Source organism: Schistocerca gregaria, chromosome 2, assembly GCF_023897955.1.
Source record: "Schistocerca gregaria isolate iqSchGreg1 chromosome 2, iqSchGreg1.2, whole genome shotgun sequence".
Classification (NCBI taxonomy): Eukaryota; Metazoa; Arthropoda; class Insecta; order Orthoptera; family Acrididae; genus Schistocerca; species Schistocerca gregaria.
The window spans coordinates 582,418,420-582,431,777 of NC_064921.1; positions in this window are offsets into that span (position 1 = coordinate 582,418,420).

The following is a 13,358-nucleotide window of genomic DNA, read 5'->3' on the forward strand; positions in this document are numbered from 1 at the left end:
GACACTGACGGCGGCGGTGCACAAATGCTGCGCAGCTAGCGCCATTCGACGGCCAACACCGCGGTTCCTGGTGTGTCCACTGTGCCGTGCGTGTGATCATTGCTTGTACAGCCCTCTCGCAGTGTCCGGAGCAAGTATGGTGGGTCTGACACACCGGTGTCAATGTGTTCTTTTTTCCATTTCCAGGAGTGTATAAACATAGGTCCGCAAATGTTCAGTTACGGAGTTACGGCTAATAAAAAATTTTGCCTGAAATTTAGCAACTTCGCTAATATGAAGCCATCGCAAAACTGTACGAGGTTAAAGTAAAACACCATTTCCATTCAATTCGTTGTCAGTGTGCCTTAATTATATGTTTGTCTACCATTTTTCAGTGCATTTATGTAACATTTTCTTGCATGCCCTGATGTTTAACCGTTACAGATGTCAGTACGCCAATTCTCTCCTGTCGAATGACTCAGTGTTAAGATTTCAGCTTCCATCGCTTAAAACAACATAAATGACGCTTTCCCAATCCGTGTCACAACTTCTTGTTCTTACTACGTGTCGCAACTTCTTGTTCTTACTATGTTGCCTAGTCCGTGGTTAATGGCACACAGACAACAATCAAAAAGAAATCAATACCAGAGTGCAAATCAACACACATAAAAAAGGCTGTGCATCACCTCAGTTCCCAGAACTCCTGAAGACAGATGTTGACTGTGGATATTGTATCACAGACACAGTCCCTTTCAGAGATGTCACTAAACCCGCAGAAAGATTTAAACAACCGTGCATGAGCAGCGCCTATTAGATACCAATCAGTTCCAGTCATTCCGCCAGGAGGGAGGTACATGGCTCGTGTTGTTTGTAGTTCAACAATGCCTAGACGGTCAATACCGCGGTTCGATGGCGCTCTTATTGTTACTTTGTGCCAGGAAAGGCGTCTCGGAGTGAACCAAAGCGATGTTGTTCGGACATTGAGGAGGTACAGAGAGACAGGAACTGTCGATGACATGCCTTGCTAAGGCCGCCCAAGGGCAACTACTGCAGTGATGACTACTGCCTATGGGTTATGGCTCAGAGGAACCCTGTATGCAACGCCACCATGTTGTATAATGCTTTTCGTGCAGCTACAGGACGTTGTGTTACGACTCAAACTGTGCGCAACAGGCTGAACGATGCGCAACTTCACTCCCGACGTCCAACGCGAGGTCCATCTTTGCAACCACGACACCATGCAGGGCGGTACAGATGGGCCCAACAACATGCCGAATGGACCGCTCAGGATTGGCATCACGTTATCTTCACGGATGAGTGTCGCATATGCCTTCAACCAGACAATCGTCGGAGATGTATTTGGAGGCAACCCGGTCAGGCTGAACGCCTCAGACACACTGTCCAGCGAGTGCAGCAAGATGAAGGTTCCCTACTGTTTTGATGTGCCATTATGTGGGGCGGACATACGCCGCTGGTGGTCATGGAAGGCGGCGTAACAGCTGTACGATACGTGAATGCCGTCCTCCGATCGATAGTGCAAGCATATCGGCAGAGTGTTGGCGAGGTATTCGTCTTCATGGACGACAATTCGCGCCCCCATCCTCCACATCTTGTGAAGGACTTCCTTCAGGATAACGACATCGCTCGACTACAGTGGCCAGAATGTTCTCCAGACATGAACCCCATCGAACACGCCTGGGATAGATTGAAAAGGGCTGTCTATGGACGATGTGACCCACCAACCACTCTGAGCAATCTGTGCCGAATTACCATTGAGGAGTGGGACAACCGGGACCAACAGTGCCTTGATGAACTTGTGGATAACATGCCATGACGAATACAGGCAAGCATCATTGCAAAAGGTTGTGCTACTGGGTATTAGAGGAACTGGTGTGTACAGTAATCTGGACAACCACCTCTGAAGGTCTCGCTGTATGGTGGTACAACATGCAATGTGTGGTTTTCATGAACAATGAAAAGGGGGGAAATGATGTTTATGTTGATCTCTATTCCAATTTTCTGTACAGGTTCAAATGGCTCTGAGCACTATGTGACTTAACAGCTGAGGTCATCAGTCCCCTAGAACTTAGAACTACTTAAACCTAACTAACCTAAGTACATCACACACATCCATGCCCGAGGCAGGATTCGAACCTGCGACCGTAGCAGTCCCGCGGTTCCGGACTGAAGCGCCTAGAAACGCTCGGCCACCGCGGCCAGCTTCTGTACAGGTTCCGGAGCTCTTGGAACTGAGGTGATGCAAAACTTTTTTTATGTGTGTATATCTACATCTACAGGTGAACATTAGTAAAACTGTCAAGCTGTAGGGACGGACTTCTGATTGGAAGTGGAGGAAAGGATCTTTGTACATGTTTTTGGAAATAGACGGTTTTTTATGCAAGGACAACAAATCATCCCGGAACACAGCCCAGAGTTGCATCGCATCCATGTCACAACAGATGTTCAAAGTGACCCCAAGAAACTGACGGTGATATGGACAATAGCTGTTGTCATACAGGGTACACATAACGTACTTTGCCTTACACCATTTTGGCGGGCCATTTGCCTGTAGCTTGTACTAGGGTTCATTTCAATATCCCGTAGAACATGGTCCTCCAAAAGTGATGTACGCACAGTGGCCGCCTCCCTGCACATTTGTCTGCCTGAAAGGATCCATGATCACAAAAACGCCCAAAAAGGGCTTGAAATTTTGTGAGATATGACCTCCTATCCACGTCTGTGAGGCTACTTGTTTTGGTACAGCTGTACTGCGTCTCGACCGTTTCCATCTGCTTGGCCGTAACCAAACATCATCTCAGCTTGTTCGCGACATAAACACCGGACCATTCTGCTGCTCACAGTACGCTGCGTCAGTCACACAGCCTGCAACACACAAGGAACACACGACACATGGTCAGATGAACTGTCATCTACCGTAGCAATGATGCATTTCCGGGCACATGTTCATAGAACCTTTGTCCTTACATTTCCAGTCAGGAATCCGTCTCTGCAGTTTGCTGGTTTAAGTAATGTTCACCTTGTATAATCTGGAAACCAATGTGAAGTGCATGGCAGAGTATACGTCGCATTATATCAGTCCTTAGGGCTTTTTCCTGTTCCATTCACATATGGAGCTCGGGAAGATTGTTTGAATGTCTATGCGTGTGCTATAATTAATTTAAACTTGTCCCCATAATCCCTATGGAAGCGATACCTAGGGTGTTCCAGAGACATCATTTAAGGCCTATTCTTGCAGTTCTGCAAATCAGCTTCTCTGTAAATGCTCAGTCTTCACTGTTCGTTCAGTTTAGCATGGGACCCACACACTTGAGCACTATTCTAGAATCGGTCACATGATTGAATTGTTAGTAATCTTCATTGTAAACTGATGGCATATTCCCAGTATTCTATCAGTAAAATGGAAGTCTACAGACCGCTTTACCCACGATTGAGCCTATTTGATCATTCCATTTTTCATATCCCTACAGATCTTACGCCAAGCTATTTGTATAAGTCATTGCTATTATAGTCATGGGGTACTACGCTCTTTAGTTTCGTTAAGTGCACCAATTTGAGATCTTATGAAGTTCTGACTGAATATTTATGCAGCTTCTTTCACACAGAATTTCGTTATAGATAACTGCATTATCTGCAGAAAGTGTGAGGTTACTATTAATATTGTTTCCAAGGTCATTAATGTACAACATGAACACCAAGAGTCCCAACACTCTAGTAGGTCTGTAAGGACAGTTCAGGCCCAAAGTGTCTCTCGAATGACTTCATCAATAACGTCAGAGATGACTCATGGGATTTCCCCCCTCCCCCCCTTCCACCTGGCCCACCCTGACAAAGGCCAATTGCCCTATGTATAAAATAGCAGTAAATTAAAATTGGAAGTTTCCTTATCAAAACTGTAATTATAATTAACATGGAGATAGACATACAGAAATGGGTAAAGCTCTATCTCAGACAGTAGAATCGTTAACTATACTTTTTCTCTAAAAATTCAAGGCAATCTAGTGAAACTTTATTATCGTGATCGTAAAATCTGATATGTAGCTGTAAAACTTGTATTATGAAAACCCTTATTCCGACTTGTCAGTATTCACACATTTTCTGCAACCTCCTACTATCGGATATGGCATAATTCTGATAGCAACAGAAATAGAAATTAGTTACTCTTCTTATAAATCATGAAAAATCAGTTCTGTAGTATCTGACTGCGATTTTTAAAAATATTTTCTAACGTCCCCTAACAATTATACTGCAATGCTCCTGCATGCAACAGACGACTTACCTGGTCTTGCGGCTGCAATTGCATAAATATATTGTATCCAGGAACGTGCTAAACTTATTCAAAAGAAATACTGCGATCCATTCAGAGTGCAATGCATGGTCGCAACTACTGATGCAACTATTCCTTTGTATTATTTTGTAGAAATTGAATTATCAGGAGTGGTGTAGTCAGTAAGCCAAAGCAGTCTAAAAATAAAAGGAATCAATAAAAACTTTTAATTTACTATACTCTGAAAACTGGAGAATCATACTCTGACAAATTTTATTCAGACCTTTTTCTTAGAAAAAACTTCGATTATTCCGCAATACCTATAATCAGTCATCACATATCTGGTCACAACAAAGATATGAATATTACTTTCAATGCAAGCACACAGAAATCTGACAAAATCCCTGCAGTCCAAAAGCAGGCAACAACAATGTGCAGCAAAAAGTTAAATTACCAAAAATCCCCGATTAATACCAACATGTCCTCCGGCGCTACTAACACGATAAGGGCAGACTGTGACCTTTCCTGATGCCGCTTCTCTCCATGACACTCTGCATCCAACTACTACGTACAACTCTGTTCACTCACTACACTCGCAATTATAACATCTCAGACTCAGAGTTTATGTATGCGCGCAACATCAGAACCAGTAGCCAACCTTCCAAAAAAGGGATATGAACGTCCAACTTACAAAATTTTGGCGGTAAATTTAAAATTTTGGTGGGAAATTCAAAAATTAGCCCAACTGTACTTGTATGTTTCCTATGGAAGGAGGGTTGTTGACCTAAGTATCAGTTGGCAGGAAATTCAAGATGTTGCGTTGTCATGCTAGCTGACTTGGAATTCTGGGACAGCCTGTATGATATCACAATCCGAGTCTTTCAATATGATCACCTGCTTAACTATGACGTCAGGATCCAAGATGGCTGGCCTGAAATACAATACGGTGATCGAACATGTTAAATGGAGCATAATGGTGCAGGCAGCTCTATGACGTCACAATCCATCACACAGTCAGTGTAGAATTCTGGCATACTGGCCCAGACTTGAGATACTGGGACAGGTGCTTCGATATCAGAATCAGAGATGGGTGACCTGGAATGCAAGGTGGTGATCGAATATGGCGACCAGGTCATATTGGGTTAGTCTCTTTGTCATCAGAATCGATTTCTGGAATACTGGACCTGCCTATATGATATTAGAGACTAGGGATGTTTCTGCAGGTCCAGGCCTGTGTGCTGAACTAGTTGACATGATTTTTTCACTCAGAGGTGTATGGTCACTGCAAACTGCTTCTCCTAACTCTAAGTTTGGATCTCTCCATTTAAGTTTTTATTTAAACAAATACGATACCAGCGAAAGCAGTCTGTTATTCAGTCGCAAAGTTCATGATAACCAGATCGATTGAGAAGTCCATCCACAGTACCTCCACTAACAGAAAAGTTGCCTTGGACTCAAGCCACTTTGCACAGGCGATAGCACCTTTCAGAGAGAAACCACACACATACTACTGATTTGATAACCTCACTCAAAATGTCGTATAGAAACTCCGAGCCGACCGGCGTGACCAAGCGATTCTAGGCGCTTCAGGCTGGAACCGCGCGACCGCTACGGTCGCAGGTTCGAATCCTGTCTCGGGCATGTATGTGTGTGATGTCCTTAGGTTAGTTAGGTATAAGTAGTTCTAAGTTCTAGGGGACTGATGACCTCTGCTGTTAAGTCCCATAGTGCTCAGAGCCATTTGAACCATAGAAACGCCGATTTTTGTTGTTGTCACAACTGCATGTCTCGAGTAAAAATGGTGGGAATCATGAGAAATGCAGGAACCGTACTTGTACATTACCCAAATGAGAGGGAGTCAAAATTCGCGTAAGTTGCAAGTAACTTATATCCCACACATACATTTTGCATGAAATTGAAAAATCTAGAGGGGCTCATACGTCGTGATGGTGGACGCTTGTGTGATGGCTCTAAGAAGAGAAAGTGAGGTACTGTGCATTGAGAATTCGCCACAATAAGAAATTGTGTCGGGAATAGATAGGGGCTGTTTACCTATAGTAACATAAGCAACCATCGAACAGCTGGCAAACATGCAAACTTAAATGTACTAGACATGTTTCAACATCATTTGAGAACGAAACATACTCATACTCTCGAATCGTAACCATCAAAAACTCAAAAAAAAAAAAAAAAAATTATGATGGGAAAGTAAAATATTTTCTATGAGAACAGAGGTCAGTACCTTACTTCAACACTACGTCTGAAGACGAAAAGTTGAGCTGTTTTCTCAATGGAGCGCAGCGCCAATTGACAGTAGCTATGTCAGACACACCAGAGGCCACTTCATCCATCTGAATGCTATGCCTCAAGAGTGGAGCCAGAGGGGTAACACCCAAATAATGTGCGAAAACTCCAGCCACTGCACAGTGTCCTGTATAATTCATGCACATCAACCATACAGGTTGCACTAGCTCACTGAGTGGAGAGCTGTCAACGCTGTGGTGTGCCTGCAGACTCCTGTCATGAGTCACCGCAGCGGAGTACACATAACTGAGCCCACCCGACTAGCCGTGCGGTCTCACACGCTGCTTCCCGAGCGGGAAGGCCTGCCGGTCCCCGCCACAAATCCGCCTGGTGGATTAGTGTCGAGGTTCTGTGTGCCAGCGAGTCTGTAGATGGTTTTTAAGGCGGTTTCCATCTGTCTCGGCGAATGGGCGCTGGTTCTCCTCATTCCACCTCAGTCACACTATGTCGGCAGTTGCTGCACAAACACTGTCTCCACATATGCGTACACCAAAATTACTCCACCATGCAAACATTTGGGGTTACACTCGTTTGGTATGAGACGTTCCTGGAGGGGGGAGGGTCCATTGGGATCCAAACCGCACAGTAACCCTGGGTTCGGTGTGGGGCTGCGGTGGGGTGGGTAGACTGCTGTGGCCTGTTGTGGGGTTGTGCACCACTGAGGACTACGGCAGGACGAGGCCTCTCCGTCGTTTCTAGGTGCTTGGTTTAAATACACAATACACACACATAACTACCTTTCTAAGGCTTGTAGCTTATCAGAAGGAGCGCAAAAGTCTGTAGCTTGGAATAACATGATAATTTCACAAGTTCCTTAGACACAATGATTTTCGCTGTAGATATGTCTTGGTGTGTTTGTAATTTGATACTGATGTTGACAAAACATTACGCTATCCAGGTACGTGTACGAACAGACTGAGGGCCCCCACTCCTAAGAACAACATGCTACTTTCTAGGAACTCATCAAATCACTCATAATTGGCTGCATAAACATTCTGTGTTATGCTCATATTTTAACACCTTGGAACTCTGTTTAAAACGTTGAAATCAGCCAGTATACCTCAAAACAACCAATTTTCCATGCACCAGGTGTGGTTTTATGCTTGCTTCAACGAATATTGTACTGACAAAAATGTGTCTTGCCTTGAAGTGCGAGTGTGAGAGACACTGTCAAGAGTTTAAACCATTTCTCCTACATGTGATGCTGACTTCGAAACACGATGGTCGTAAACTGTAAGAGAGTGAAGCTACCACTTTGTACATCAAATACAACATCGATTCTGTGTGACAAACAATTTTTATGTTTCTTGAGATGTATAAGGTCAACTGTTTACGAAATTCACGTCTACTTGCGGTTCGTAAATTATGGTAGCTCACATCATTCCAATACAGGGTGAAATTACTGCTTTTTATACTAAATACGAGTACAATATCTGTTCTGTCTGAAACAAACCACTTATACTTTTCCAAATGTGTAACTGCAACTGTTTACCAAATTCTTGTCCGATTGTTGTTGTTGTGGTCTTCAGTCCTGAGACTGGTTTGATGCAGCTCTCCATGCTACTCTATCCTGTGCAAGCTTCTTCATCTCCCAGTACCTACTGCAACCTACATCCTTCTGAATCTGCTTAGTGTATTCATCTCTTGGTCTCCCTCTACGATTTTTACCCTCCACGCTGCCCTCCAATACTAAATTGGTGATCCCTTGATGCCTCAGAACATGTCCTATCAACCGATCCCTTCTTCTGGTCAAGCTGAGCCACAAACTTCTCTTCTCCCCAATCCTATTCAATACTTCCTTATTAGTTACAAGATCTACCCACCTAATCTTCAACATTCTTCTGTAGCACCACATTTCGAAAGCTTCTATTCTCTTCTTGTCCAAACTATTTATCGTCCATGATTCACTTCCATACATGGCTACACTCCATACAAATACTTTCAGAAATGACTTCCTGACACTTAAATCTATACTCGATGTTAACAAATTTCTCTTCTTGAGAAACGCTTTCCTTGCCATTGCCAGTCTACATTTTATATCCTCTCTACTTCGACCATCATCAGTTATTTTGCTCCCCAAATAGCAAAACTCCTTTACTACTTAAAGTGTCTCATTTCCTAATCTAATTCCCTCAGCATCACCCGACTTAATTCTACTACATTCCATTATCCTCATTTTGCTTTTGTTGATGTTCATCTTATATCCTCCTTTCAAGACACTGTCCATTCCGTTCAACTGCTCTTCCAAGTCCTTTGCTGTCTCTGACAGAATTACAAAGTCATCGACGAGCCTCAAAGTTTTTATTTCTTCTCCATGGATTTTAATACCTACTCCGAATTTTTCTTTTGTTTCCTTTACTACTTGCTCAATATACAGATTGAATAACATCGGGGAGAGACTACAACCCTGTCTCACTCCCTTCCCAACCACTGCTTCCCTTTCATGTCCCTCGACTCTTATAACTGTCATCTGGTTTCTGTACAAATTGTAAATAGCCTTTCGCTCCCTGTATTTTACCCCTGACACCTTTATAATTTGAGAGTATTCCAGTCAACATTGTCAAATTATGTCCGATTATGGTTCAGAAATTACGGTATGTTCACGTCATCGCTATAAAATGAGCGTCAGCAGTGGCACACATAGTGACAAAGCAGCGATGTCTTATAAGTGTAATAACCTGTTCCCTTCTAATCTATGACTTTTGACATTTCAATAAGAAAAACAGTCACCAGTGTCAGACACCAGTCCACAGCACACTATATATTTAACACCGACCAGAAGTCAGAAATGCCAGCTTTCTGTTCCAACAAATACTTGACAACATAATCAAAGAGCAGTTAAGAAATGTCCACCATAGATGGTCTCTCCATAGCGATCCATACTGAACAGTACAAGTCGCACAGGTTCATCACACTTCAGTACTTAAATTTATTTGCCAGATACACATATTTGTTCTACCATTCCTCCACATGCAAGTGGATAGCAAATGGCGGTCGACTAGCGGTAATATAAGATATTCTCCACAATGTGGTGTGTGCAAACTTACTAACTATCAAGAGTATATTTGAGCAAGGCAGCATCAAAGTATTAACACCACACACAACACGCACCAGAAACAGCGCCCGATTTACGTTGAGGTGACAAAAGTCAGGGGGCACCTCCTAAAATTGTGTCAGACCATTTTGCTTGGCGTAGTGCAGGAACTCGACTTGGCATGGACTCAACAGGTCGTGGGTAGCCCTTGCAGAAATACTGAGCCATGCTGCCTTTATAGCTGCCCATAACTGCGAAAGTGTTGGTGGTGCAGGATTTTGTGCACAAACCGACTTCTTGATTATGTCTCATAAATGTTAGATGGGATTCATCTCGGGCGATTTGTGTAGCCAAACCATTGGATCGAACTGTCCAGAATGTTCTTCAAGCCAATTGCAAACAATTGTGGCCAAGTGGCACGGCATATTGGCATCAATCGTTGTTTGGGAACATGGTGCCCATGAATGGCTGCAAATGCTCCCCAAGTACCCAATCATCCAGAGGACCCAGTCCATTCCATGTAAACACAGCCCACACCATTATGGAGCCACCGCCAGCTTGCTCAGTGCCTTGTTGCCAGCTTGGGTCCATGGGTTCATGGAGTCAGCACCAGCTGAAACTGGGATTCATCTGATCACGCCATGGTTTTTCAGTCATCTAGGGTCTCACCATTATGGTCATGTGCTCAGGAGAGGCACTACAGGCGATGTCATGCTGTTCACAAAGGCGCTTGCATAGGTCGTCTGCTACCATAGCCCATTAACGCCCAATATTGCCACACTGTACTTACGGACACGTTCATCGTTCCTCCCACATTGATTTTTTCGGCTATTTCGCGCAGTGTTACTTGTCCGCTATCACAGACAACACTACGCAAACTCTGCAGCTCTGAGTCGTTAAGTGAAGGCTACTGCTTTGTGGTGAGAGGTAGTACCTGAAATCTGGTATTCTTGGCCCACTCTTGTTACTGTGAATCTCAGTATATTGAATTCCCTAACGATTTCCCAGGAAACTAGCACCAACTACCATTCCTTGTTCGACGTCAATTATTTTCTCTTCTGCAGCCGTAATTACGTTGGAAAACTTTTCACATGAATAACCTGAGTACAAAAAGACAGCGCTCACAATGCACTGACCTTTTATACCGCGTGTATGCGATACTACCATCATCTGTACATGTGCATAACGCTACCCTACAACCATTGCCACATCCCAACACATACTTGACAACACAAACAAAGAGTAGTTTAAGATGTCCACCATAAATCGAGTCCCTCTGTACTGTTCCATATTGCAGAGTACAAGTCGCACAGGAGCACCACATTGATTGATTAGTTACTTGACAGAGACACATATTCGTTCTGTCATCCAAGTGAAATATCAGAATAGGTCGACTAGTATTAATGCAAGATATTCTCCACAATGTGCTGCACATAGCCTTCCAGATATACAGAGTCGTCTTTCTAAGGTTCTAGGCTTAACGCCGGCCGGGGTGGCCGAGCGGTTCTAGGCGCTACAGTCTGGAACCACGCGACCGGTACGGTGGCAGGTTCGAATCCTGCCTCGGGCATGGATGTGTGTGATGTCCTTAGGTTAGTTAGGTTTAAGTAGTTCTAAGTTCTAGGGGACTGATGACCTTAGACGTTAAGTCCCATAGTGCTCAGAGCCATTTTTGAGTGCTAAGCTTAACGGAAGCAGCTTCAAAGTCTTTAACACCACACACAACTCACACCTCTCATTTCTGATGGACTTTAAGGATGTTTGCACAGGAGAATACGCTATAATGGTTCGTACAGACGTGTGGGTCACTTGCGCTCAATTGGCTTAGTATCACACTAGCATTTGTAGTAGTAGTAGTAGTAATAGTAATAGTAGTAGTAAATTCAATAAATTCGAACACCAGCCCCTCTGACGAAATCAGGTTGGAATAGGTTTCCAACTAACTCTAGGATTCTCAGCTAGATTTACCATAGCGACCCACACAATGCTTTGATAGATGGCAGTATAATTTTTTAACTAACATCAGCTTTCGTTGTAGGCAAACCTTCATGTTATGGAAATGAATATCGATGTGGACGACAAGTTAAATTCCAACCATTCTTCCTATAAACAGAATGTGATCTAATAATCAGGCTAGCACATCATTTTTAAGTGTTTTTCGTTGTACATAGGACATCCAAGTGTTCTAGCAGATTTCTATCCACTGCTTACCTGTACCGTCCTGGCTTACTACCCACCAATAATGAAGTCTCCACAGTGAATTTCTAGTATGTTATTCAGGTCTGTCATTCCAAGCACAGTAACACTATCTCTGTGGCATCACGCTACAGGTACTAACCTGCATGTTTCTAATTTTAGAATAAGATGGCGCTCCATGATGTCTTTGCTGACATCAGAATCCAAGTTTGCTGACCTGTGGATACGAACAGAGTACAAAATAGGTGCTCCAGTTCCTGCGGCACTGAGGTCGACCACCCCCACCATTTATCGTTAGCGCAGGCTTACTAGCCATCAAGTGAATCCACCACTTGTACTCTGTACTCCATAGCGAAAGGTCGATCATTATCATCATGAAGCGTCATCAGAGATCTACAACCTCCAGACAGAAGAAACTGACTCGCGCACACTGGATTGTAAGTATATGCTCCCTGATACAGCTCCCAACATACTGGAGTGGAAATCAAGTACACTGGAGCAGCAGCAGAAGCAGAAATCAAGTCAGTATGCAGACAAGCTTCCTGACGCAGATTCCAACATGCTGGCGTGGAAATGAAGTTATCATGGGGAACTCTTTCCAGATTTTGAGTTTCCACTATATTCATCACCGGTAACACTAAGTCAGCATGCAGACAAGCCCTCCGATGCAGCACCTGATATATCGAAGCAGGACAGGATTGTTTCTAGACTTTGAGTTCCCACAGTATCCAATGCCTGCACCAATCATCCAGCCTCAGCTAAGTAGTTTCAAACAGGTATTGTTCAACATTACTTCAGATTGAATAACAATGTATCAATGCTTTTTAATGCCAGTTTAGCACCTGACATGACTTCGAAGTTCTGCCGGCCTCTGTGGCCGAACGGTCCTAGGCGCTTCAGTTCGGAACCGCGCTGCTGCTACGGTCGCAGATTCGAATCCTACCTCGAGCATGGATGTGTGAGATGTCCTTAGGTTAGTTAGATTTAAGTAAATCTAAGTCTAGGGCACTGATGACCTCAGATTTTAAGTCCCATAGTGCTTAGAGCCATTTCAACCTTTTTCAAATTAGGAATAAGAACGTCCACTGTGCTACTAGGGTGCAGGCCAGCATTATCGAGTAGGACCTGAAACATATCGATGATTGCATGAGAACCAAGTACACACCATTCACTCGACACATCAGTGTCTTCGGCAGCAACAGTGTATCCAACATCATCATATCTGGGGGTAATATGATGAAATTAACAATTCAAAAGGTAGCACAAAAGTGTATTTAAAGGATCCAAGTATAACTAACCTGTGTGGCCTGTACAATGCAATATGTGTCACCAGGGAGAGACTCAGTCTTTGTCGAAGGTATGTTAAACCGCCAAGTTTTTTGTTGGAACGTGAAGTGCTCGATGAGGCTGAGGAGCTAAGTTTGTGTATAGGTGCGTGTATGTGTGATATACCTAAGTATGCTGGTATTATTCCCATAAACCGAAATACCATACAAGTGGAGTTAACAAACGATATTCCTAAGCCTACTAGTGTTCCAATTGGTTTGTGTGAAATATGTG